General features: G+C 50.3%; 1 protein-coding gene across 2 annotated transcripts in view; it reads left to right on the forward strand.

Moving 5' to 3' along the window:
• The window catches only part of LOC135450838 (uncharacterized), a 118191-nt gene that overhangs the window by 21394 nt on the left and 71047 nt on the right, over positions 1–25750 (forward strand). The window contains exon 1 of one of the 2 annotated variants that reach the window (XM_064719387.1): positions 6612–6693. The exons of the other annotated variant lie outside the window; for it this stretch is intronic. The gene's annotated coding sequence lies outside the window, so the exon portion shown is untranslated. Of the gene's footprint in view, positions 1–6611; positions 6694–25750 lie in introns of those variants that run through there. 2 annotated transcript variants of the gene reach the window in all.

A 25750-nucleotide genomic window follows, 5' to 3' on the forward strand; every position in this document is an offset into this window, starting at 1 on the left:
CCTCCAGCTGTTGATCCTTGTTAGGTGTCCAAGGGGGGAGGTGGAAGGATGCTGCTGTTGCAGATATTTGATAGGAGAAATAGGACACAGCCAAGTGTGAGCATCCCTGCTCTGTCCTGTGTTGTCCCCACAGAATGGGTGTGGGCCAGAGGCAGAGCCCCAGCCCTGGCAGGGTCATTGCCTGTGCATCTGGCACCTACCCCGAGGGATGCCAAGTGTGTCCCCATTTGGATGGTGTTTCATCAAGGTCTGTCTTTTGCAGCACTTTTCCCTTTATGTGGCTAAAGGGCACCTTCAGGGCTTGCCACCCTCATTTCTATGTGAGCTGTAACTCAGTACAAAGAAGACACACAAGTCACTTCTAACCCAATTCCATAGGGTTCCAGCTGGTGTCCTCCTTTCAGTCCCAGACCCAAGGCACAGCTGGACTTAACTTGGTGACCAAAGAGAAGATGAACAAAACCATTTTGGTTTTGAAGATTAACTTTTTTTTCTTCTTCCATATCTCCCTTTTCCTCCCTGTTTTGCTGCAGCCAGCCCTGCTGAGTTTCCAGCCTTCAAAGCCCCTCGTATCCAGCTGGACAGGAGCGAGCTTGCCAAGGGGAACTGTTCATCCTTTGCTCTTTTTGGTTCTCTGAGAGGCCTGGGACTGTAGTGGATGCCAAGCAGCCCTGACCTTCACCTGACTGGAGTTCCCAGCTGCTGCAGTGCTATTACAGCATCTCTGCCTGACAAAAATTCAGCTTTGTTCCTTGTACCTGGAAATTTTATATGACAAATGTGTCTAATTTCTAATTCTAGCTTCCTTTAGGTGGACCAGAATGTCTGCTGCCTGGGCGAGGTTTGTTGATCTGGAAGGCTGGAAGGAAGCACTACATTTCTCTCCTTTGCCTCCTGTTAGAAATGTGCCAGAGACACTAATCCAGCATCTGAATTTCAGCCAGGTAGCTAGAAGGGATTGCATCTCCTCAGCACCTTCCTCTGATGGACTGCCCAGCTCTGCTTCTCGTCACGCTTCCCTGTGCTTCTCTTCCTTGGGGCAGGAGGGAGGTGTTGCTGCAGAGACCCACTTTCCTTAAAGAAATCTCTTGCTTCACAAGTCAGATGGGGATGTTTTGCTGCATCTCTGATGAATTTTTCTCCCCTTTGGAAGGAAAAGTGGCTGGGTTTGCAGCAGGCTCCCTCCTGGTAATAAAAATGATGGGATTACTTCAGGGACTTCAGCTGGGGAATTAGGCCTGAGTAACAGCATATCCTAACATCTCAGACATCTTTGTTTATGCAGCTTAAACAATGCCTGAGCCACGACATCCCTGTGGGCTCGGTGAGCCCCATCACCTCTGTGGGCACCTAGGGCACCTTGGAGGCAGATCTCTGCTTTTGCAGCAGCTGTGGGTTTAACCCTGTGTCTGTAGCTACATGCCTATGCACTACTTTCCTTGGTGGAGAGGAATACAAATTACTGCCTCGCTGAGATGGCTTGGCTATGTTTAGATTTCTGGTGCTGGATTATTTTTCCTTTGGCTGGCATTCATAAGGAGGTATTGCGAGGTTTTTTTTTCCTGGTGTTAGTGCCCTAGGGTCCTAATTCTTGACCAGCCTTCTTTTGCTGGATGCTATGCAATCACCTTCTCACCCTGCAAGGAGGGTGTTCTTTAAGGGAGCTGGAAGAAGCCACAGAGTACTATTTTCATTTGGGAATTGCAGTTGAAATAGAAACTGCCTTGCTCTGGTGGTCAGTCCAGTATCAGATGTGTCCAGCTGTGCTGGTTGGAAAACGGTAAGCAAGTTGTTGCAGGATACATGAAGGAGAAAAGAAGAGAGAATAATCATGGGGGAGCAAAAGCTGAAATGCTCTGAAGATCTGGTATGAACAGTCAGGAGTATGAGGGAACACTTTGGGCTCTGCAGGCACATCAGAGGCAAAGAGGAAATAAATGGCATGCCAGAGAGGAAAGGGCAGTGGATTAATAAGTTACACAAATAGGATTGCCATCACTCCTGCTCTTGGTTTTATTCCTCTCAGCTCCAAGACAGTGTTTTAAAAAGAAAATTAATGCCGTGTGGAACATACATGAAATCCCAAGCGTTTGGTTAGGAAGCTTTTTGTTTCTCTCAAGAATATTTTTTCTCTCGGTGTAAATGTATATGCTCTGGGCAAATCCCCTTAAAGTTGCTCTGTGGTGAAGGCCCTTGAATACTGGTGGCTGAATGAGAGCATATTTCACTTTTGCACTGGAATTTCTAATTGTATGGGGGAAAACCTCATGTTTCTACCCAGTTCTCCTGAAGCAAGGAAGCGTTACATTCTTCTGCTTTGCCTCTTATTAACAGAGCTTCTAGAGGTGCTGAGCTCCTGCAGTTCCCAGTGACGTGAGCAGGGCAAAGCAACCTCGGAAACAAGATGTGAGAGCTCTCCAGAGAGAGCTTTCCTTGCAATCCCAGTGCATCCTGCAAGATGCCAGATGTGGGATGTGGTGTGTTTGCCTTAGGATTCTCACCTGCTTTATAGCCCTGTGTGCTTGGATACTCAAACCAGGGAATGATGGGACCTGATCTGAGCACTATTACTTTTGGGTGGTGGTTGTTTCCCTTTGATTGCTGGGCATAAATCTCCTGAGGATTTGTCATAAATATGTCAGTGAGACCCTGGCTGTAGAGTGAGTGTCTGAGGCACTGCCCGTTGTTTGTCCCCAGTCCTGTTGATGTGGCAGGGTGCAAAGGACCACTTAATCAAACTGCAGAAATTAGGTGCCACCTGGCCATTTCTCAGTTGTCACCTGGTGATCAGACAGAGCAGCTGCTCCAACAGCCCCAGGCACTCAGCCTGTGGTGTTTGACAGTGAATTAAACAGCAGGACCAAACTTTCTGCTCCTTTGCTCTTCCAAATGGGGACTGAGTCCTCAAAGCAACCGTTCACCTGTGGAGGGGAGGAGGAAGAACGGGGATTGTAAAATAAAACAGACCGGTCAAGTAATTTAATTCTTAAATCTAGTCTCCCTTGGGCTAATCTACTCCAAGCCATTCTTTGCTCAGGTCAACTGCTTTTAATTAGCAAGCTTCATTGATCAGGGCAGGAGTGGGAGCTGGTGGGTTGCTGTCCAGGTCTTTTTAATTAGAAGCTTTTCTTGCTTGCTGGAGGAATGGGATTACCCAGAGAGGAACCTGGCAAGAAGGCCTGCAATTGTTTGAAGAAGGCTGACCTACGACTGCCTCCACGGCATCTCTCCTGGCAGTGTCAGGGGTTAGCAAGTTTTCAAGCAGAGACAGAGGGAGGAAAAAGAACCAAGCCTGAAAGAAAGTTGTGGTAGCACTGGGAATTACTGTAGAGATATAGTTGCAGGCAGGAGTGTGGGAGTGTGTTTTTTGTCCTTCCTAGGGAAAAGCAGAAAAAACCAAAGGTCATTGCAGACACCTCGAGTTTCTCCAGCATCTTCAGTCTGCTTTCTGAAATGTTGCTGCCCAGCAACAGGAGCAGTGGAGCACCTTTGTGGGAAGGAGAGTGAAGAATACTTGCTCCCTGCCTTGGGGAGGAATGCCCGCAGTCCAACAAGGTAGAGGTTGCTAGCACAGTTTTTCCCTCTCACAGGCATTCTCTGGGGCATTGATAGTAGTGGGGTGGGGTTTTTTTGCCCTCTAACAGTGGTTCTCTAGGGCATTAATAGTAGGGATGGGGCTCACCATGTAACTGCAGCTTTGGGCAGGGGTGGTGATGCTGACTGGCTTCTCTAGCTCTTGTACCCTTCTTAGGGTACAAGACTGAAAGTGAACCCCTAAAATCTTCCATCTTCCTGAAGGGCGACGCTTTACTCCTCTTCCCTGTAAATGGAAAACAACTGATATTACTTGATTTTAATTCTTCTTTACTCCATTACCAGAAGTGGTAATTTCTATTAAGTGTAAATGCCCACACTTCAAGGATGTGGATGCACCTGTATCTCTGTGGTATGTGTCCTGAATTTTGGATTGATTCTGGCACAGGTGGTTGGCTGTGTGGTGACTGCAGGTGCAAATCTATGGGCTGTCATGATGTGGTTCCTGGGTGATAATGCTCTCAGCTTCTGGGCCTCTGCAATTCATGGTTAAGGAAAATACATCTAATATTAATTAATTAGCACAAATTTGCTATTTTATGTATTTGATCAACTCAGCCATGAAAATTCTGAAATGCAGTTAAATCAAACAGAAAGGAAGTGGCTTTGTATCAAACGACTGAATTAATATAATTATCTTATTGATTAAATCATCAAATCAACCTGCAGCTCCTTTATCTGCTTTCCTTGGCCATTTGGGAAAGCATCAGCTCTCAGTCCCTGAAGCCCCATTCTCAGTGCCAGTGCCTGCCTTTATATTCCAGTCAGAGAGCTGATCTGCAGGTGATCTCCAGCTGAATCTCCCCTGGAGAGCAAGGCTCTGATGTCCATTACAGCTGTCAACCAAAATTATATATATTTGGGCAAGAGGTGATCTCTTGTATACCCACTCTCTTGTGAATCATAGAATAGTTTGTGTTTCAAGGGACCTTAAATATCATCTAGTTTGTTGTTCCAGGGGTGGAAAGGCTGGTAAGTAATGACTTTTAAGGGTTCCATGTGCCATTGGAGAACAGGTACCTCTCTTGCAGGCCAAGGGCTACTTCAGGGGCTGTTTCTGGAGCTGGGGAGGTGCCCTTGAAATATCTAATACTTTGTGTGACTCTTTCTTGCAATGGGTTTCCTGTTCTTGCATCTTGAGGGACAAGTGCATGAGTGCAAAGGTATTGGTGTTATTATTAATAAATACTAATGTGGGCTAGCTTAGGGACGCCTCCCCACAGGACTGATGTTCTGCTGCAAGTAATTTGAGCCAGTGGGTTTGGCTGCTCAGCTATTTAATGTATCACACTGGTTTCCTGGCTGGAGGTTGCTGCCTTAGTCCTGTCAACTACGAGACCTTGCTAATAGCCCTGATTCTTGGTGCCTCACCAGAAGTGTGAGAGGAAACAGCAATGTCATAAAGAAGTTATGTCAGGGAGAGCCTGGCAGCTGCAACTTGGGAGCTGTAAAATGTGGGCTGAAGTTTAAATGAGGGTCAGCTTCCCATTGGAGTAATCCAAGTTTTAACCAGGCAGCCAGCCAAGAGCTGGCAGTGATTAGTCAGAGCCATTATGATCTGTGAGCCCACTTCTGTTGACCCTGCAGGACTCCCAACTTGAAAACATTAAAAACTTGACACAATTTGGTCCTAAAATTATCATTGAGCCCCTCAAAGTTTTATCTTCCATAGACATGTGCAAGAGCCAGTTGCTGCCTCTGCAAGCAGATAAGTTTAAGTTGGTTTTAGGCTTTGAAGCAATGCTGAGCTTTGTGTAGGAGTTGGACAAAAGGTTAGGTCTTTTGAGAAAGTCCCTGCTTTGGGCTCTGTTTCCTAGTCCCAGTCTGTGGCTGTCTCAGTGGTCCTGCAGCCACCTCATTGCTGATAAGCAATGCCATTTCATCCTGAATCATTCCAGCTGACAGCAGCGAGGATGACTCACGCACAGCGCTGTTGTTGGAGTGTGAGTTTAGCCTCCAATTGTGCTCTGAGGAGAGAACAAGCAGGAAGGGTTCCCAAAGAGGCTCTGTTGTTCCTGCCAGCTCAGGGCTGCTGGCAGGGGGCTCAGGCACTGACAATATTGCTGGGTTCTCTGAAATCTCACTCCTGACACGCCTCAGTAGGGGGTGAAAGGGTAAAAAAAAAAAGGGGACACGATCCAGGTTTGGCTTTGTGCTGTGCTCAAACTTCTCCGTGGTTCCTCCTTCTCCAGGAAACAGTGGCTCTGCAGGTGAGGCGTGAAATACATCCACTGAAGAAATTGAAAGAGACTGCCTCAGCAGGGGAGGGATTCGAATTCTGTCAGATTTGGGGGGGAGGTTTCCAGCCTTCCTTGGATGCAGATTTCCCAGGGGTGATGCTTTTCGTCCTGCATGTGATTTTTGCTTTTGGCAAGCTGCCCTTTGGCGCTGTGTGTTGCTTGAGATGAAAGGCTGGAGCGAAGCATGTTCTTAACACTTAGGAAACCAGCTGTGTTGTCAGATTCACCTTGAAATACTGATGAACAGCTTTGCAGGGGCCAGCCCTTGTGTTACCCTGCCTTGTCCACGCTGCTGCCTTGGCTGGAATCCATAGATCTGAGGAAGACCATGGCCTCCCTTTCTGGTGGAGACAGCAGCAGGAGAGATGATTTGATTCAGGACACAAAGAAGGAATGGTTTGGTTCTAGTCTCTGATTCTGGAAGTCTGGCTCAGCCTTTGAGCTTGCACCCTGTACTGATGTCCCCTCTGTGATAAGCCAGCCCTACCTGGGCTGTCCCTGAGCAACACCATTTGTTCTGGTTCCCTCCTGGAGAACTGTCACATTCACCCATCAATGTCAACTGATGGGACCCTTCTCCTGTTGTCAGGATTTGCTTTCTTCTGATAATGTTGAGCCATGGGAGCTTCACCCTGGAGAGATACTTTCAAGTGGATGGGATTAATAATTTCTAGGTGGATGGAAATTGCTGAAGAAGCATCACTTGGAAGTGTGTGCAGGTCAGGCACTGAGAGCATCCTTGGCCTGACATTAAAGTCAACATTTCTGGCTGTGTACAGCAAAGTGATGATGGGTTGTTATTACAAGTATCTGCAGTGCAAGGGAGACCCCTCTGCTGGAGAAGGTCACTCTGTAGCAGGTGTGTGTGATTCTGATGGTGCCTGGTGTGATCCATACAGTCACTCTGGTGTCAGTGCTCTGATTTATAACCCTTACAGTGCCATGGTGCCTGCACTGCAGTGTCAGAAACCTCACCTCCCCATCTCTGATGCCTTGCTTGTGTTGTGCCGGTGAATTTTAGGAGCAGCTCCTGTAGATTTGTGTAAGATCAGGCGCCTTCTCTTCTTCCTCCTTCCTTCCAGTATGCCTGAACAGCGTGCATCTGACAGGTTGATGTGCCCCAGGAAGATCTGTCTGTTCCCTGTTGGACATCACAACCCTTTTCTCTCTTTGCTTCTCTCAACCAGTCAAGGTTTCTGACAGGGGAACGCTCTGACTGCTGGACCGTGCTGGTGTTTGAGCATCACTGGGCTATGCATGAGCTGCAGGTGGGAGGGTGCCCCAGGTGCTTGATGCCTTTGTTTTCCTTGCTTATCCAAGGAGGTGCCATGGGGGTTTGCTCCCTTTCCCCCTCTGTATTCCCTCACCTGAGAGCAGATGCTCCAGCACAGGATTAGGTGTCAGTGCTGGCACAGCTCACGACACTGCACATGGTAGCAATTCCAAACTGTTCCAGCCCTGCAGCATCTCCCTCCTCTTTCCCTTCCTTGCCCTCCTTGGACTGCCCACATGTCTGCATAGGGCCATGGCCATTCACCCTGTGGACAACTCTGAGTCTGGACTACTCTTTTTTGGCAGAACAGCAATCTGTGCTTAGGTCAGCTGTAAATTTAATCGAGCGGCACAAAGGATTTAGAGCACCTTGTGGATAAAAATTGCCTTGGGCTGGACAAAAGAAACACACGTGGCATTCCCTTTCTCTCTTCCTGTGGTTGCTTAGGCTGTGGTTGTTTTTTTCCCTTTTGTCTCCCACTCCATGACATACAACGCAGATGTTGTTTGCATCTTGGTGTGTCTCAAAACACTATGAGGCTTCTTACCAGCAATGATGAATTCAGTGTACGCAGCATAGAGCTGTGATTTCCCTCAGGGTCCTTTGTAGTAATAATTTCTGTAAATAAAGGCTGGAATTGGGATCTCTGTTGTAATAGGATTTTATTTGTGCAAGGGCTGGTAGCCACGTCCCCCTGATGCTGCCCTGTATTAGGATTATGACAGCTTTGTGTGTGGGATGGGAAGGGTGGGCTGGCACAGAATACTCTTGAAGGGAGGGAGAGGAGTAGGATTCATCTGTGGGAAGTGCTGGGAAGTTTGTGGGCCAGAAACACAGTGCTTGAATTGCTGGATCTATTACTGGATCTTACCAGACTGGCTTTCTGTAAAGACCGCATGGCCAGGGTAAACTCTCCATCCTGCGTAAGGTGCCAAAGCCTGGGAGTCTTGGAGGAGAAGGAAGAACCAGAGAGGGTAAGGTCTGACAGGCTCCAGCAGCTCTTGCTGCTGCTGCTGCGGCTGCATTTGATGTGTGGAGCAGAGCTGCAGCCTCTCAGTTTGTCTCTGGGCTTGCAGAACTGGCGGTTCCGTGAGCCGGTGGCGGCGGTGACCCGCATCCCGAGGCAGCTGCCTTTCCGAGAAGCTCACCTCCATAAAACACTCACCAGTGCTGAGAGAGCAGTTTGTCATCCCCCTGGAATGGAGAGTGCAAGGAAAGGGTGCCTTTAATTATGGCTGCTCGGGAGGGAGGCGAGCGAGGAGCGCGTGCAATCGCAAGCCTTGGGGGCTGCTAGATTTTCTTCTCACCTGTTCTGTCAGCAAGAGGCACATGGGGGAAGCACATGCCTGTTCACACATTCACTCTGCTACCCCTGCTGGGTGCAGTAACTCTTCCTGTGCTGCTGAAAGGATGCTGATGGAAACTTTTCTTCAGTCGGAGGACTGGTGGCTGTGCTGGAAGTGATGGGGGCTTTTGTGCCTGGGCTGCTGCAGCACTGCAGAGCATCGTTGCTGCAGGATCCTGAGCAGCTGTGGGTGAATGCAACATGCTTTGAACATACCTCAGACATGTTGGTTAATTAAGGTTTCTATTCTTGTGCTGGCTGTATCTCATCCTGAATTGGTTCTGTACCCAGGTTAGGTGGGCTCAGTACACCCAGTGATGTGAAGCTGAGCTGCACTATGGAGGTGAGAAGCTTTTCCTCAGGCAATGATGGCGAAGGATGTGTGCCAGGTTCTGTGTCAGCAGCACAGAGTTGAGCTGCTCTCAAAAATAACCAGGTGCCAGAATTGTTTGTCACGTGCAAAGGTGTGCTGGCGCTTCATCCCTCCCTGGCATCACCCAGAAGGCTCAAGTGAGTTCTGACAAAGCCTGCACACCATTCACAGTGTAATTAGCACCACAAGTCTTGCTAATTGCTGAGGGTTATTTCTTTTCCCCCTCCCTTTTTCCAGCGCAAAATTTTTCTTGTTATCTGGGGTTATCATCATGGTAGACAGTGTGCTAAGCCTGGATGCTCCTTCTGAGGGCTGGTGTCAGGAATAATTACTGCCATAGTAAGCTGATCAGCCTTTCCTTATTAGCTGCTGTTGTTGTTACTCGACATTGATTAGTAATTTGTAGCTGCCAGTGCTTCCCTCTGCCCTCAAAGCCCAGGGTTTGCTGGTGCGGTTCTGCCAAGGAAAAATGAATGTTTTCCCCCCTTGCCAACCCGGAGCCTTCCTGTCTAGAGTGTGGTTTTTAAATCTCCAGCTCATGGCTGGGAGAGCAGCAGCAGCCCTGCCTGAATGCTGACTTTGCAGGTGAAAATTGCTGAAGGTCCCAGCTGGCTGCAGTGGTGAGTGACTCAGTGGTGGGACACTGTTTGTAGTTTTAGGCTGAGAGCTTTGCAGTGATGCCCTCAAGTCCTGCATGATCCTGCTGGTTGGAGAGGTCAGTGGAGGTGCCACCTGAAATATCAAATATCTCCAGAGAGATCTGTGATGTTTGTAGGTGGCTGCTCACATGTGTTCATGTCTGAGCTGGTGAGCAGTGGTGAGGGCAGGTTTTGGAGGGGAATGAGGAGAAAACACACCTGCAGCCTCTATCCTGTTGTGAGGTGTTCAGTTTATTTTGAAGTGAGGCCACTTAGCAACTTGAAACTGCAAATGCTGGGAGAGGGGGAGCCTCCCAGGCAAGACCTGGGGTCAGGGGTCCTTGCTCACAGTGCTGACTCTCTCTGTGGCTGGGTCTGTCTCTCATGTCTTTCAGCTGTTCCGTGCCAGCTCCGAGAGCCACGTGCCATCCCTTGTTTGTGTGACCTGCTGCTCTGTGGGCCAGCTGTGCCTGCCAAAGCAGGGTCAGGGAGCAGGAGGCAGGCTTGCAAGCCTGTGCTGGGATGGAGAGGGAAGTTTGGGGAAAGGAATAAAGGAATCCTAGCGCCTTTCATGTAATCTGTGTCTCTTGTGTCAGCATGTAGCCAACTCACATATTGTCTCAGGACCTCAGCAGCGAATCTTGTGAGCATTTTGGCTTGTCACCCTTGCAGAGTGACATCCCAGGAGATGCTCTCCCATGCAAACAGTAATCTACCCCGGGCAAGCCCTCTGTGGAGGGGACGTGGAGGAAGGCTGGTGCTGGCCTGGAGCAGAGCAGTGCCCCATCCATCTCTGCCAGCCGTGCCGCCAGCGCTGGGAGGCAGCGTGTGCCATCGCTGTCCGTCTGTCGCTGTCCGTCTGACACAGCAGGTATAAATCACGCACGGGCAGCACAGACGGCGGGGAACGCGCCTCCTCTCACCCCTCCTCTGCCCAGCATCCCCGTGATGCCGGGGGGTGGCAGGGGGCAAAGCCTGATGTCACATCTTGGCACCGTGCGAGACGTTATTCAGAGAGACGCTGACCTCTCCTGGCACGCCGAGCGCTGCCGGGGACCTCCGGCCCCGCGTCTGCGGCAAATCAAATGATGTGCTGTGGGAGGGCACGGCCGGCGCTCAGGCATCCATCACCGGCCTCCTGACCGGCGAGGGGAGGGAGAGAGCTGCCACAAGCCTCCCCTCCATCAGTCCTCGCAGCTTAAATCCCGGGGTGTCTTCTTACTCTTCCATTAGTGGGCACTGACCACAGCTCCCTGTGCAAGCGCCTTAATGGCTGCCTCATCTGGACAAGCCCTAATTAAGACTGAGGAGTGGTTTCTTTTCAAAACCCGTGCTCAAGTGTGTTTTGCTAGTTTCTCACCTTGCCAGATGAGATTTCCAAGGCTCAGGCTAGGTGATTTTTCTTTTCTTTAGTAGTTCCAGTGATTCACCAGTTTAAGAACGTGAGAGGACTGCAGGACACCCGATCAGGCTTCCTTTCTGATCACACATTCAGGGGATTTTATTATCTTTTCTTTTCCTCCCCAGAGAGCTCAAGCTCCGAGGTAGCTCAGGTAAAAACCTGCAAACCACAGAAATTAATCTTTGCTGACAAAAGCCTTCTGACTAAGCACTGGTCTGGATTTGAGGATGTGCTGGATGCTCCCAGGTGAGCTTGCAAAGGTGGAGGGAGCACTGGCATGTGGCAGTGGATCACAACAGGCTGTGCACTCACCATGGGGCAGAATCAGGGGTTCCAGGCCACTCTCTGTATGTGACAGTGACTGTGTAGTGCTGTTGCTGGGGATCTTGGAGGCTGAGACCAGTGAAGTGCTAGAGATCTGCATCTTGCTTGCAGGCTGCTCTGTAGGGCTGAGAGCTTTCTTCAGCTCGGAGGCTGCATGCTCCAACTCCTGTTCTTCACTGGTACAGCCCAGTCTACACCAGTGACTTCAATGGGCCGGCCTCAGTTTACCTAGCATGAGGATGTTACCTTTGAGCTCAGCTGCATCCCCTGGCTGATCCTCTCCCTTTTGATCTCCCCATCTTCTGGTCCAGCTTGTTCCTGCTGTGGAGGCCATCATCTCAGCCATAGGAGCAATGCTGGGCCTTGGCTGCTGGTTCATGTACCACTGGAAAGGGTTGGGGCTTCCTTGGGCTTTGGGATAGGTGTGGTTTCACAGCTCTGAGCACACCAGTGGGGGACACTGCAGAGAGCCCTGTGAGTGTCCCATGTGTTCATGGCCTGAACCGTGGCTCTCTGTGGAGGACCTGCCTCCCTCTGCTGATGAGGAGGTGTTGCTGATGTGACACTCTGGTCCTGTGTGATGGAGGCAGCAGCATGAGAGAGGCTGTTGACTTGGAGAGCAGCATGGGCAAAACAATGCGGTGGAGAATGTCTGTGGTTTGAAGCGGTGTCTGCTGGGATCCGAGCCTGCCTTTACAGAGCACTTTGGGTGGTTGGCACTTCCTTGTGTGCAGAAAGAGTCTGAGATGCTCAGCTGAGCCAGCTGCTTTCGCACCCATTTCCATTTCTCAGGCACTGCAGTGGTGCTGCCTTGGTGTCTCCCCACAGCACAGTTCAGCCCCTCAGCATGGTCTGCCCAAGGGTGCAGAGACCCTTCTCCAGCTCACATCTCTCCAAGTGGCATGCTGAGGGCAGGACAAGCTTTCAAACACCCCAAAGCAGAAGGAACAATTGTTACCCAAACCCTGGCCAAGCTCTCCTAAGGAGAAAAGAAAGACCCAAGTGTAGCAACATCCCTTAAAGCTCTCTGAGCAATGACGGCTGCAATCTCCTGGAGCCTGGCCCACGCTGTGCTCCCAAACGTCAGGTTCCCTGTCCCTCTCTGCCACTCAGGTGCCTGGGGAGTGAGGAAATTCCTGCCAGGTTTTCCCAAGCCCGTTCACAGGCCAGGCAGTGGGCTCTAGATGGCAGTGTTTCTGTTCAGGAGCCCAGCAGCGGCTCCCAGGCCAGCTCCATGGATCCCTTTCGTGCCACGCTTTGGAGAAGCTCCGAGATTAACGCTGGGCTCAAGTGGGCAGCTTAGCACCCCGCTGCCTCTTATCGCTCCCTCAGTGAGAGTGGCTGGAATTCTGTGACCTTAGGGGACCAGCGGCTTTAGCAGGCTGGACAGCACGTCCTGGCTGTCCTTCCCCACCACCTGATGAAATTGGCTCAGGGTTGATTGCTTGGACAATTGCCTGTTGGTCAGAGAGGTAGCAGGGATGTTGGTGGTGGTGAGTGTCCTTTGCTGTGACAAAGCCCAGGTAGTTTTCTGTGTGTGCTTGAGGATGCAGACAGGGCGATCTGCTCTTCCCAGTGCCTGTGTGGGACTAGGGCCTTGTCTTTGGCTGGAGGAGAGCTGGGAGCTTAGGGAAGCAACATGTTGCTGGAGAGAGGACTGTAATTGCTCCTGCACACTTGGAGCTGTCACTTGCTGTCACCTCCTCCCTGCACTTGTCTCTGCTCACTGCCTGAGTGATGGGGATGCTGGGCTCAGTACCCTCCTCCTTTCCTTTCCCTGTGATGCTGAATGGAGACCACACCTCAGAGGCTGTGCCTGTGTTTATCTTCTCTCCTGGATGCCAGGGTGACAGGTACTTTCTCTGTCCATTTAAGTGTCAAGGGAGAAAGATGGAGGAAGCCTGGAGGCTGCTGTCCCTCACTGGCTGCACTTTGATAGCTTTGCTTCAAGCTTGGGGCCAATCTCACTTGGCTTCTGACCACGTTTTATCATGGATTCAACCCATTTAGGGTCAAGAAGAGGAGAGGAAGACTCAGAAGACCAGGGATGTATTCCTGCCCCTGGGCACAGTTAAATGCAGCACATATAGATTGGGATCCTGTAACTCTTCCCTATTACAGCTCTCCTGGAAGCTGGCAGCAAAACCCAGCCCTTGCCAGGGCCCCCAGAGAGCTGAGCAGAGGGGAAGGCAAGCACCATGTTCAGCAAAGGTCTGGGCCATTTTACTCATGGTGCCCTTGGGGTTTTATGAATCTAAGTGTACCCTCATTGAGGGACAACTGGGTTTACTCTGTGGACCACAAATAGAGGCTGGATCCAGATCTGCTGAACCTGGCTGGTGTGGTGACAACAGCTGACCTGGAATCTAGGGCAGTCTCCTCTTCAGCTAATTCCTGCCACTTCCACTAAGGGAAGTGTTGAGGTGGGTGTGACAGTGTTTCTTTCCTGTATGGCAAGGATGAAGGAGCAAGCCCTGCTCCTGAAGCTCTCCTCTTGTACTCCATCCCCTCCTTCTCCCCTCTGCCTGCCTGGCCTGGCTGTTCATGCTCCCCTTCAGCACTGTGGAGAGCCTGGAGCTGCTCCTGAGCAGCAGAACAGTGCTGGTGCTGCAAAGTGTGGAAGGGATACTGAATTTCAGGGGCTGCAGGAGATGCCAATCGTTTCCCAGCTCTGCTATAGCAGAGGAGAAATCATTCCTATCTCCCTGTGCATCATCTCCCTCTGCATAAAGCAGTCAGTGATCCTTTTCTTGCCTCCTTGAGTTGATGCCAAAGGAGGGAGACTGGTTCCTCCTTGTTTTCCCCAGCACAGATGATAGTCTCTTTGGGGTTGGTGTGGTCATGCCTGGGCTTTCCAGTCCCCCAGGAGACCTTTGCAGGCATTTGGCAGGAGAGCTGAGCTGCCTGGCTGTCCCTCAGCCTCTCAAGGCCATGAGACAGCTCCTCCCAGCCCTTGCAGGAGCTTTCTCTGCCAGTCCTGCACCTGCAGCCTGGGAAAATGGCTCCAGTCATGCTGCAGCAGGCATGGACAATTGATTATAAGTGGTCATAGATTACCTGGAGCAATGCTATTAAATTTAATACACTTCTCCACCGGCTCTTGGGGCTCAGCCTTGGGTTGTGTAACTGACATCTTGTTGCAAAGCATTTTGGGCACATTGCAAGGGGCGGGAGGCAAAGAGATTCGACTGTAAAAAGAGTGAGAAGAAGATGAGTTTCTGTTGAGATTTATTTCCTGCCCTATAATTGCCCAGAAAAGCTGTGTAAACCTTCTCTGTTTGTGGAACAAATACTGCAAGAGTTACTGCTCTGACCTTTTTTTTTCTTTTCCACTGGACAATTGTCTGTGCCCTTGCTATTCTGAAGCCTTGATATGCTGCTGGCAGATTTATGCCATGTTGAAACCCACTTCTTATTGCCTCAGAGTTGATTGGAAGAAAGGAAACTTGCTTGCTGGAAAAATAAACCCGCTGCCATGTGCCCTGCATGCCAAGCTGGGGTTGGAGTTTAGGAGCCCTTTTTTCCTTGTCAGCTCCTTGTCTCCTGCCACTGTGTCATCTTTGAAAGGTGAGGGACCATCTCCAAAGAGGATCACCACTGAATTTAGGCAAGAGTGAGGTACCTAATGAGCAACCCACACTGTGATGCAGCGAGGCCACGGCTTCCTCTTGAGGGAAGGGTTGTTCAGCGTCCAAGTCCTGCCCTGGCTTAACAAAAGCTTGTGGCAAATCCCCATGTGAACTCTTACATTGATTTGGCAGCTGCTAAATTTGGGAATAAATCCACCTTCCATGGCAGCAATAGTAAATCAGATGAGCCATGTCTGGAGAGGGTTTGGAGTCCACTGCAAAAATGCACTGCTCTTGGTTTGTGTGTGGTTCAGAGCTTGCTTGTGCTGAAGAGGACTTAGTGCTAAAGCTCTCTGGAACAAACCTTGGAGTTTTAATCCTGTCCTGGGTGAGATCCCAGGTGAGATGTCTCTTAATGCTTGTTGGAATCTTCATCACTCTGCAAGCCTCTGATATTGATGCTTAGAGCCCCTTTTCCCTCTGTATCAGCACAAACTGACAAGCCAACAGGGCTGTACAGTAGCCAGACAGCCTAGAGAGGCTGCACAACAAAGGCCACTTGGAGTCATCAATCCTCCCCTGGAATGCCACACAAGAGCAGATGCCACTTGCCAGCCTCAGCTCCTCTTAAGTGCTGGATGGGTTTGAGGTCTTTTGCTGCAGGCCCTGTCCAAGCAGGGGTGGCTCTGCCTGTAAGTTTTATTCTGGGTAATCCAGGCTCTGGTGGGAGCTGGTAAATGTCAGCCCTCATTAGGGAGTGTATCTTCTTGGGGGTGTGTTTCTCCTTGTGTTGGAGGCTACTGGTGTTTCACCGAGTGTCTGAGTGGAGAATCAGGCCTGAATGTGTGTGTATCTGAATGTCCCTGTGCAATTCCTCCTGCAGGTGACAGGAGAGCAGAGGGTGTGGGGTTTAATCCGTGTGTCTGTGTGGGCAGCTCTGTTTGTCAGCTGGGATCCCAGCTCAGGGCTCTGCAGCATCAGCCCTGGCTTTCTTTTTGCCTTCTGTCACATTTGGAAGGAGGGAAGATGTAGCTGAGTCTTGCAATAGTAGGTCAAAACACACTGCAGCACTAAAGATCAGAGCAAAAGCTTTCTTGTACAAACACATGGTTTTATTCATCCTGTTATTTTCTTTATCAAATGCTTACTTGCCTTTATGGAGCAGCTTTCAGCCCCAGGGGAAAAAAGTGTCTCTGGGAGGGAAGCTGGGCTAGTGACTGGAGTGGGTGACAGTTATGGAAAATGGGCAATCTGGACTTTTATTCCTGATTCCTGTCCTCCAGAGCTGCAAAAATGAAGTGCAGGGGCTGTCCCTGCATGTGTACGTGGCACAGAGCGTGGTGGCACCCCCAGAACACCCTGGACACAGCAAGAAATGCCAGTCATGCTTGCAGCTGTTTCTGACTGGGGAGCAGCCTGGTTAGGGTACAGCCTGGTTAGGGTGCTGGAACGAGCTCTTTTATCCAGGCAAAGCTTCGCCTGGGATTCTTCCACGTCCAGACATGCAGACAGCTTCTTTTTAAGGTCTCATTTGAAAGATGTCAGCTCCCCCTCCCTACTCTTCCCCAGGCAGCGAGAGCAGAAAACTAAATTTATCTGCATTGGGATAGAGAGAGCTGGAGTAAACCAGCCAGGCGCTGCTCCAGATCTGCTGGGTGGAACAGCTGGCACAGAGCTGTCTGTCTGTCCGAGCCAGAGGTGCTGGGGTGCAGCTGATGCTGGGCTGGCTGTGACACCTGCACAGCGTTTTCCATTCCTGTCCCCGGGGTTCAGAGTTTGCTGGAAAGTTTGCCTTGTGTAGGTGATGTTTTATCAGTCTCTGGGTTAAAATATTTCTTCTACAGATGAGGCACAGCAGCCCTTCTGCTTGTTGGGAGACATGACAGTCTCTTGCCTTGCTTCCCAAGACCTTGTGAGAACCCCAGGGTGGAAACAGTGCTGGACAGGAGGTGAAGCCCTTGTTGCTCAGGAACTTTAACTACCTATCCTGTAGGTAGTGCATAGGAATAGGAGCTCTGAAGGACTCAAGTATTTTCAATTTGAGGGTAGCTGCCCACAGGGCTCTTTTTGGGGTCATTCTTGATTGGTGGAAGGGAACACAGGGCAGATGTTTGAATGGGTGTGTGCTGCACACTGCTGTGTGCCTGAGGTGAAGAAGAGACTCTTTACTGTCTTCCTTCCTGAGGCTGTCTGGGGCATGGGCAGGTGGGGAATCAGCAGGATCTGTTTTTTCTTTTCCCCTTCCCAAAACTGGAACATCCTTCTCTGTCAGGCTGCTGCTAATGAGTTAGTTAAACAGCATCTCCTTACTGGAAACTCTTTTCAGTCCAATTAAGATCTTGCAATATGTCAGTTGTGACAATAAAAGTGAATTAAGGCTCATTTCTCCTTTTTTTACTGTGTTTATTAGGAGATGGGAATGCTCATTTAGAGGAGCTAATCGTGGTTATTTATTTGTCAGTGGCACCAAGAAGGCCCTGCTCAGGCTAGAGACCCAGTGCCAGATGCTGTGTGTGGAAGGGGTGGGATTCAGCCTTGGAGAACCATGCAGGAGGAGCCCAGGGGAGGTGGGGAGGCTCCTGTGAGCATTTAGCCCCAGCTGCAGGACCTGCTGCTGCTTGGGGATGCTGTGAGAGCCACTGGGGTCACAGAAGGCAAGAGGAGAATGTGTAATTCATCTTCCCTCTCTAGCTCCTTTGATTCAATGGCTTGGCCAAGACTTAAAGCAAGAAAGTTGGGCTGCTGGTGAAGATGCTTTCCAGCACACCTAACAGGGAAAAGGAGTTGTTTTATTGCTGTGAGGAACCCAGGCAGGTGGATGTAATAGAAAAGGCCTGTAGGAAGGTTCAGTGCTTCATCTTGTTTTCAAGGGGAGCTTGGTTTGTGCTTCTCAAACTCTTACCCAATAAAATTAAAAGATCCAGTAATTAGGAGCAGAAATCCAAGGATATGGAGGCACAGAGACTGAGAAGTTGGCCAGGAAGGAAAAAGCCAGACTAATGATGCTCCCCTGTCCTGCAGAGAACCAGGAACAGTCAGCCCTCAGTGCCTCTCCCTGTGAGGGTGACCCTGTGCTGGAGGCAGGGATAAGGGTCTGGCCCCCCTTCCCTGAGGCTGCCATGTGGGGAGAGACAGCATTTACTGAAGGCAGAGGCATTGAGCACAATCAGACAAATTGTCCTGCAGTCCCATGCTGGCAGCAATAGTCCCTGAGCTGTGGCTGCTGAGCTCTGTCCCTAGCCTGTGTTTTGGGCTTCCAGATTCTGTCCTTCAGTCTGTGCTCCTGCCTGGCTTGTGGGCTCCTTCCTCAGGACTTTTTGCTGTGTGCTGTTTTGCTTATGAGTTCCATCCACACCGTGGGCCCTGCCCTGATGCCAGCCTCGCAGAAACATGGGCTGGGCTCTGAAGGCTGCTGTGTGGAGGACAGAAGCTGAGGGCTTTGCAGATCATACTGGACATGAGAATGGAGAAAGCTGAGGTAGATGAGGCTGCAGGATGTGCTGACTTGCTCACAACCTCCTCATCGGGATTTCCAGGCCGGGGTGAGCCACAGCAGCTTGTGGGGAACTGAGATTCCAGGCTGCTTGTGGCCACATGAGTATAACACACTGGGGCTCTTCCCCGTCCATGAACCCAGCCTGATGTGTTGTAGCAGGCTCAGTCTCTGTCTTTAATGCTGTAAAAACGTCACTCTTCTTTCAGTCCTGCAGCTGTTGGTGTTTTGAAGTTACAAAAACATTTAAATGATGAAAAAAACCAAACCAAACAACCCAGCCTTGGTTTATCAAGGGAACTTCTAATGAGGAGAAGGGGAGGGGGAACAGACACAGGAAGGGCAGCAGAGAGTAACAGCCTGGCAGAGCACTTGTCATCCTGACAACACAGCGAGTTTCAAACCGGGCTGGCTCCCGACGTTTGCCTGAAGGTACATTGAACTGGTGCGGGAGCAGCGGTGTGCCCCTCCGAGCCCAGGGAGCCTCCGCCGCCCCAGCCGGCTTTGGGGAGGGGGGAGATGGACTCCGAGTGGAAATCGTGCCCCTTGCCCGCCTGTGTGTGTGTGTGTGTGTGTGTGTGTGCAGCCAGACTGCGAGGCTGGAGAGAGAGGATGCTAATGAGGCGTGAACCGGCTGCGCTCCGTGCTTGCTGCCACCAGCCCTCCTCTTCCTCTCGCTGCTGCTCTGTCTGCACCTCGGGTTTGGCGGATGGAAATGCGCGCTTCTCTTTGAAGCAGGAGCGATGACAGACAAACAGGATGGGAGCTCAAACTCTGCTTTCGCAGGGCTAGGCTAAATTGTCAGAGGGTACACAACGCTTCTAGGAGGGATTTGCAGCCTTTGGGACTGATGGGAGACTCTGGGTTTTGCAGGTTCGGTGAGGTGCAAAGAAGGGTCTTTCAGTGGCTCTGTGCTGTGGCCAGAAATCTTTTACTGTAGTTTTTTGTCTTTTTTTTTCAGGCCCTGACTTGGAGTGCTCTGTGCTCCAGGGCTGCTGCTCCTTGGTGTGGAGCTCCAAACCCCCAACTCTTTTACTCCAGAACTTCCAAAGTGCACTTCCCACCTCCCTCAAACGTCTTTCAGCTCTCCCTGCTGCAGCAGGACCTGCTCCATCTCTCCTGTCCAGGTATTCCTGCCTTCTTCCCCACTGCCCCTGGCTCTTACCTCCCCTTCTTCCCCCCAGTTTTCACTGTTTTAGTCAATTTTCAGTCCCCAGAACCTGTGCTATGGGATTTCAGAAACAGAGACGTGAACTGTGCCTCCAGAAATCCCAATATGATGCTTATGGACCATAGGCTTGTGTTGAATCTGCATTACCAGCCCATGGGAGTGAAAAGTATCATCTCTCCTCAAACATGCCTGCAACCAAAATAATTGAATTTCTAAGGTTGGAAAAGACCTCTAAGATCATTGAGTCTGACTGGTAACCCAGAACTGTTGTGCTCACCTCTAAGCCATGTCCCCAGAATAATCCAGCCAGCCACAGGAGAGCAGGAGGCTTTATGTCTGCTCCTGTGTTGTGAGGAGGTTCTGTGGCACAGTTTAAGGCTTATACATTGACATTGGATGCTGCTGAAAAGGAATGTGATTGGTTTTTCATAGTGAATGACTTTTTGGCATTTCTGAGAAGCAAACTCCCAACTAGGAGGCAGAACAAGCTGGGCATGTGAGATGGGAGTTGTGCCATGAGCCAGAGCATCTGCTGTATTGGAGGGTCTGAAGTGTCCTGTTGCTTTCATCACATCCCCAGGCATCCCATGGGCACCTCCCTGCATGCAGAGAAACATCTGGAAGGGTGCAAATGCCAGTCTGTGTTTGTACTGGCCCTCTGTAACAAAGCCAGCCACCTCCCAGCATCAGGAAGAGATGGAAACTCAGTGTTAGACACTGGAGCGGGGGCCCTGCCTGGAGCCTTGCCTGGGAATGGGCTAAAATCAGGGATGTTAGTCCATGCTCTCTCTTGCAGCTGTATGGTTTTATCTTCCTTTCTAGATTGGCTTTAAGATATAGGAAAGCATTGAGATTCTTCCCACAGGAGAGATTTGCTGAGGTCCTTAGCTGGTACAAATCAATCAAGCTCTAACTCACAAAGCACCCTATGGGGACACAACTTCGATAGGAACCTTCCCTCTGAAGTTGGATGTGATTTCCTTTTCTTCCAGCCACACATTTTCCTCTTTTCACTGCAAAAATAAAAGCTGTGACAAAGCCTGGCACAGCCCCAGAGCTGGTCCCCACCTCCCCTGTCCCAGCCTTCGTGCCCTCCATCAGAAAACTCTGAGTCAACACCTCTTGGCTCCTCCAGCTTTGTAATGGGTTTTTTTCCTCCTCCCTGTTCCCCCATCCCAGCTGGGGTGAAGAAGCAAGAAAGCAAATAGGAATAAATACCTCCAGCCATAAAAGTGAAATAAATCAATACCTCTTCTCTGAAGCCAGAGATGCTTAATAGGCAAGGATCACTGCCAGATTGTAAAAAATGTGTTTAGTGTGCGGCTGGGGCAAGTTTAACCCTTGGACATAAACAGTGAGCAGCTTCTCTCACCTCTGAATTAAATAACTTTAACTGCAGAGGGCTGTGATTAATGGAGGCTCCCGTGCTTGGGATGCTGCAGGTATTTGGTGCCTATGGATTGTCTGGGAGATTGGGATGGAGAAGTTGGGCCAGGTCCCTTCTGCAGGCTCAGTGATGGTTTTTTCATGAAGGTATGGCTCTGTTCATGGGTGAGGGAGCTCCTGGGCACTTGGGTGAGTTGGTGAGACTTCAGCTGCCTTTCCCAGGAATTAAGGACCTTTCCAGCTCTCTGTGGTGGGGAAGCTTGGCTGAGACAGTGAAAGGACCTGAAGGAATGGCATGAATCTGTGTCAGGGGAGGTTTAGGCTGGATATTAGGAAAATGTTCCTCATCCAGAGGGTGGTTGGGCAGTGGAACAGGCTTCCCAGGGAAGTGGTCACAGCCCCATGGCTGCCAGAATTCAAGGAGCATTTGGACATGCTCCCTGAAGTCTGGCAGCCGTGGTGGGGTTGTTGGGGATGTCCTGTGCAGGACCAGGAGCTGAACTGGATGATCCTGGAGGATCCCTGCTGACTGAGAATATTCTGATTCACTAGGATGACCAGACACAGCCAAGGCTGGAGTAACAGGGATTGTTGGAAGCCCCAGTGAGATGCTGCTGGGGAAATGTTAGCTAGACTCGTGAGACCACACCAGGAATAATGGGGATACTGTGGCCAGTCTTTCTGAAGACCAATGAGGTGAAATGGGAGCAGGTAAATTCAGAGTCACACAAGTCCTATCACACCCTGAGTTTGGCTTCACAATATCAAAATTAAGAGGTGATGCACTCTGGGGGAAGAATTGTTTAGAGTAAACAGATGTTGGCACAAGGACAGGTATTTATGGGCTGCCCATGAGCTTGTGAGACTGGCAACAAGCAGAAAGACAGTGATCCCTTCCAGCAGCCATGGAGCAGGGAAGCACTGGGACTGGTTTAAAGTGAAGCTGAGCAGGAGTGATTATTTGACATAACTCCAACACTGCTCAGAGGCTGGATGTAGGGATGTGGGATTTCTTACAGCACTTATTTATGATGGTGTGTGTGCCTTTTGCTGGGGCTAGGAGCTCAAAGATAGCCAAGGCATTTCAGGAGAGGATTAGGGTCAGTTTCCCACAAAGCCTTTGTGCACCTGGATAAACTCCTTGTTCCCCTGGCACACAGTCTCACACTCAGTTAAGTGCTGCCTGACACACATATGGTTTCCTGAACTGCTGAGGAGAGCCACATGATGGAAGTTAACTTGGTGTTGAGGAGCTGGCAGCATCTGACACAACTCAAAGCCAGCTGGTTTCTGTGCAAAAGGAAGACAGGTTCTGCTGAGGTGATCCTAGAAATACACTTGTATTGTTTTGATGTTTATTTACATGGGTAGAGGAAATTGCATATCTTGTTAACATAAGCTTACCGCAGGTGTGGGAGTTATTAAAGTAGCAGTGGAACAGACTATTCCAAATATGCCCTGATTTTGCTCTTCTCCCATGGAGAGTGTTGCTGTTAGCTGGGGCAGAACAAACAGGTTGAGGTCATGGTTGGCATAAAATGAGCAGGATTTGTCCCATCATTTGTGCCAGACTTTCCTTATGGGAAGCAGCAGAGAAACCTGTATCAGGCACAGAAAAAAAGGGCTTTGCTGACTTTTGATGCATTGCCTCTTCCTTGCTCTGCAGTCTGTCAGGCAGCTTCTACTCCTCCCTGCCAGATTCCAGGTGTTTGGACCTGAAAGTCTTTGTGGTTAGACCAGGTGCTGTCACAGGTAGCTCTCTACACCTAAATCCACATAATTAAGACCAGAAAAGATTTCCAAGTTCATCAAGTCCAACTATTAACCTAGCACTGTGGCTTTTTTCAGTCTCTTGATCCCTTCTAATATGAAGAGACGACAGCATTGCCTGTAAGAGTCTACTGCCACCAGGACCCCAGTGTTTTGGATGAGGTGGTGTCCTGTGGGCATCCAACATCCCTGTGGCTTTGTGTGTGTCATTCCTTGCCTGCTCGTCCAAACGTGGGAGAAAATCCTCTTGGTGGTGCCTGCAGAGTTGTCTGTGAAAGGCCAGCCATGGAAGAGCTGGTGAGTTGTTTTTCTGCCCAAAGCAAAGGAAGTGCTCCTGGTGGGATAATCAATCTTCACAAGAGCTCCCCCAGCCGAAGATGAACGCCCTGACTTTATGGAGTGTGGAGCAGCTCCCCTGCAATGCCAGGAGTGCCCCTCCCAGGCAGGAGCTCACCTGTGGGATGGGGAGAGAGAGTGAGTGTGTGTTTTAAGGTCATAAAAGGCTCCGTGGAGCAAGGCTCTGGCTGTTACACGTGCTGACAGCAGAGCTCCCGGCACTTCAGCTTCCTTGGCGTAAAATCACAGCGGCGGATAAATCCTGGAGAAATAAAACCAACCCAATCGAATTAGCCCAGAACCGTGTGCAGGAGGTGGGAAATGTTTTCACAGGGTTTCATCCTCTCTTGTGGGTACTGAATCACTGAGGGTAATTTCTCAGCTCGGTGCAGTTCAAACCAGCCAGGGCTCCTTGCTGGTTAATCCTGATGAGGGAGAGAGGCCCCTCTGTTGGTCTGACAGTACCACACTGCTCTTGTGCTCCCCAAAATGGTAAGGAAAGGCACTGGCAGTGGGGTTTTGGGGTGCCCTTTTCCTTCCTCCTTGGACTTTCTGGTGCAGTGTTTTGGGTTGGAGGGAAGGATGCTCCCTAATGTCAGCCAGCAATGGTACCCCAACCATCCCAGCCTTGCTGGCTGCCCCAGGGTGGGAGCCATCACCCAGGCTGGGATTCCTCCGGAGGCTGGGAAGTAGCTGCCAGGCTGGATCTGGGATGGGGGAAGGGAAAGACTTGGTTTCTTTCAGTATCTGAGGGTGGATTAAGTGGAGCGTTCCTTGTTAGCTAATTGAAACAGTCAAAATGTCAAATGAGGCATTTCAATAATAGTGATGTTAGGAGCTTTACGTTTTTATTTCCTTCCCTCTCTCCTTTGTATCATGCCTTCAAGACATGAGGACCTAAGTCTGCTTTTACAGAAACCCTCTTAAAGAGGGGCTTCAGGGGGATGGGGCAAGGACTGAAGCTGTTTTAATCCCCTCCAATTCCAACATTATTGTGTTTCAGCAAATATTTTGCAAAAGGATTTTCAGGCTGAACTTCAAACAGGCAAATTCCTCACTCCAGTGACTCGGGTAGCTTTGCAAATTTAGAAAAGAAAATGAAGATTGTTTTAGCTGACATTTAAACCTCTTCTCTTTTCCCAGCCTGTCAGGAAGCTTCATACACTTTGGGTCAGACGCTCTTTCCCTGAAGAAGAAAAGGATATTTATAGCTGGGTAGGACCTTAAAGGGGAAATCTCTAGGCTGCAGTACCTGTCAGATGGAGTTACACATTGCCCCAATAGGAACAGTCAACCTGGAACCCACTAGATGGAAGAAAAAAGGTGATGGTCCAGCCCTGGGCCACACAGGAGGCTCTAGCCCAGGTAATTTGGCCAAATTCCAGGAGGGTGAAAGTAGGCTTGGCTGGAGTGTGGTATTTTTTGGGTTTTCTTTATGGCTCATTGTGTTTTGTTGCCCTTCTGAATCTTGGAGGGTGTTGACGCACAGACATTAAAATGCGGTTTGGATCATTCCTGTTCCTTGGGGAGGTAGGAAAGGGATTGGTGAGAGAGGCAAGCCCAAAGAAAGCCAGTTTGTCACACAGAGAGGCTGTGCCTGGCTTGCCCTGGTTGGTTAGGAGCTCCTGAGGGGCTGATGGAACACCTGGCCGCAGGTCTTGGTTCCTCCTTGCTCCTTCAGGCAGGGCTGGATCCAGGCTGGCAGTGCCAGGCACTGAGCAGCTGTCTGGGCTGTGCGTGGAGCAATTTACTCCCAGGGATTAGAGTGATTGGGGTTTTCTTAAGGTAAAGACAGCTTGCAAAGAAAAGCAGCATGTCTGGGGACAGCAGAGCTCTGCCACAACCTGCTCTTACCCACAGCTTGTTCTGCACAAGGAGTTTCTGTTGGCAGAAGTGGTCAGGAAGGAAGGGAGGTCACCCTTTGGGGCTGGGGAGTGGGGCTGGGGTTGTCTTCTGCAGCCGATGGGGCTGCACAGGAGGTTTTGGCATCAGCTTTTCTGCAGCCTGAGCCCTGGGGCTTGCTCTGAGGCCCCAGGTACGACACCGAGGGAATTTTGGTGTAGCCCAAGGTAGCTGGAATCTGGGTGAAGGTTGGTGTCAGGCTAATGAGGCTCTGGGGCTGTTATTTCTGTGTGGTATTGGCCATTGGGCTATAGTGTGGGAATCTCTGGTGAGCTTCAACTAGACCTGGGAGCATCTCCCACAGTGTCGGTCCAAGTGTTCTCCTTTTGGCCAGCATGGGCTGGGTGTTCTGTGCACTCTTGTATTTTCCCATATCTCCCTAGATTTTAAGGGGAGGAAATTCAAGTGCAATATCTGGAGAGGGAACCGTGATGTGTTCTGGCCAAGAATCCTGATTTAGCCATAAGTGTGTGGTGGCCCACTCTCTGTGCAATGGGCATGTAGGTACCACCCAGCGCTGTGTGGGGTGCTGCAGGCAGGCTTTCCTTGTAGGAAAACCAGCTGGGCTGAAGGAATAACAAAACCCCTGTTACATCTCCCTCATGGAGATGAGACCCAGAGGGATCTTCTCTGTTGACTCTCAGCTGGTGCTGCCCCTCTGGGCTCTGCAGGATTGGGAGAGCCCAGGGCAGTGTGCAGGATGTCCTGGGGGGTGTCATGTTTGCTCTGGCCACACTTGGTTCTGCTTCCATGCTCCTTCAGATGCCAGCCCCAGCAGGGCAGTCCTGGAGCTGAGCTGCCCATGCTTTCATGATCCCATAAAGAAAAGGAACAAATCTCTTACACACGGAGCTCTCCAACGGGGTTTTCCCACCTTCTGCCCACCCTGGTGGATGTTAACAAGCTAGTAGATCTAGACCTGCTGTGCCTTGAT

This window comes from Zonotrichia leucophrys, chromosome 8 (assembly GCF_028769735.1).
Source record: "Zonotrichia leucophrys gambelii isolate GWCS_2022_RI chromosome 8, RI_Zleu_2.0, whole genome shotgun sequence".
In the NCBI taxonomy this organism is placed as follows: Eukaryota; Metazoa; Chordata; class Aves; order Passeriformes; family Passerellidae; genus Zonotrichia; species Zonotrichia leucophrys.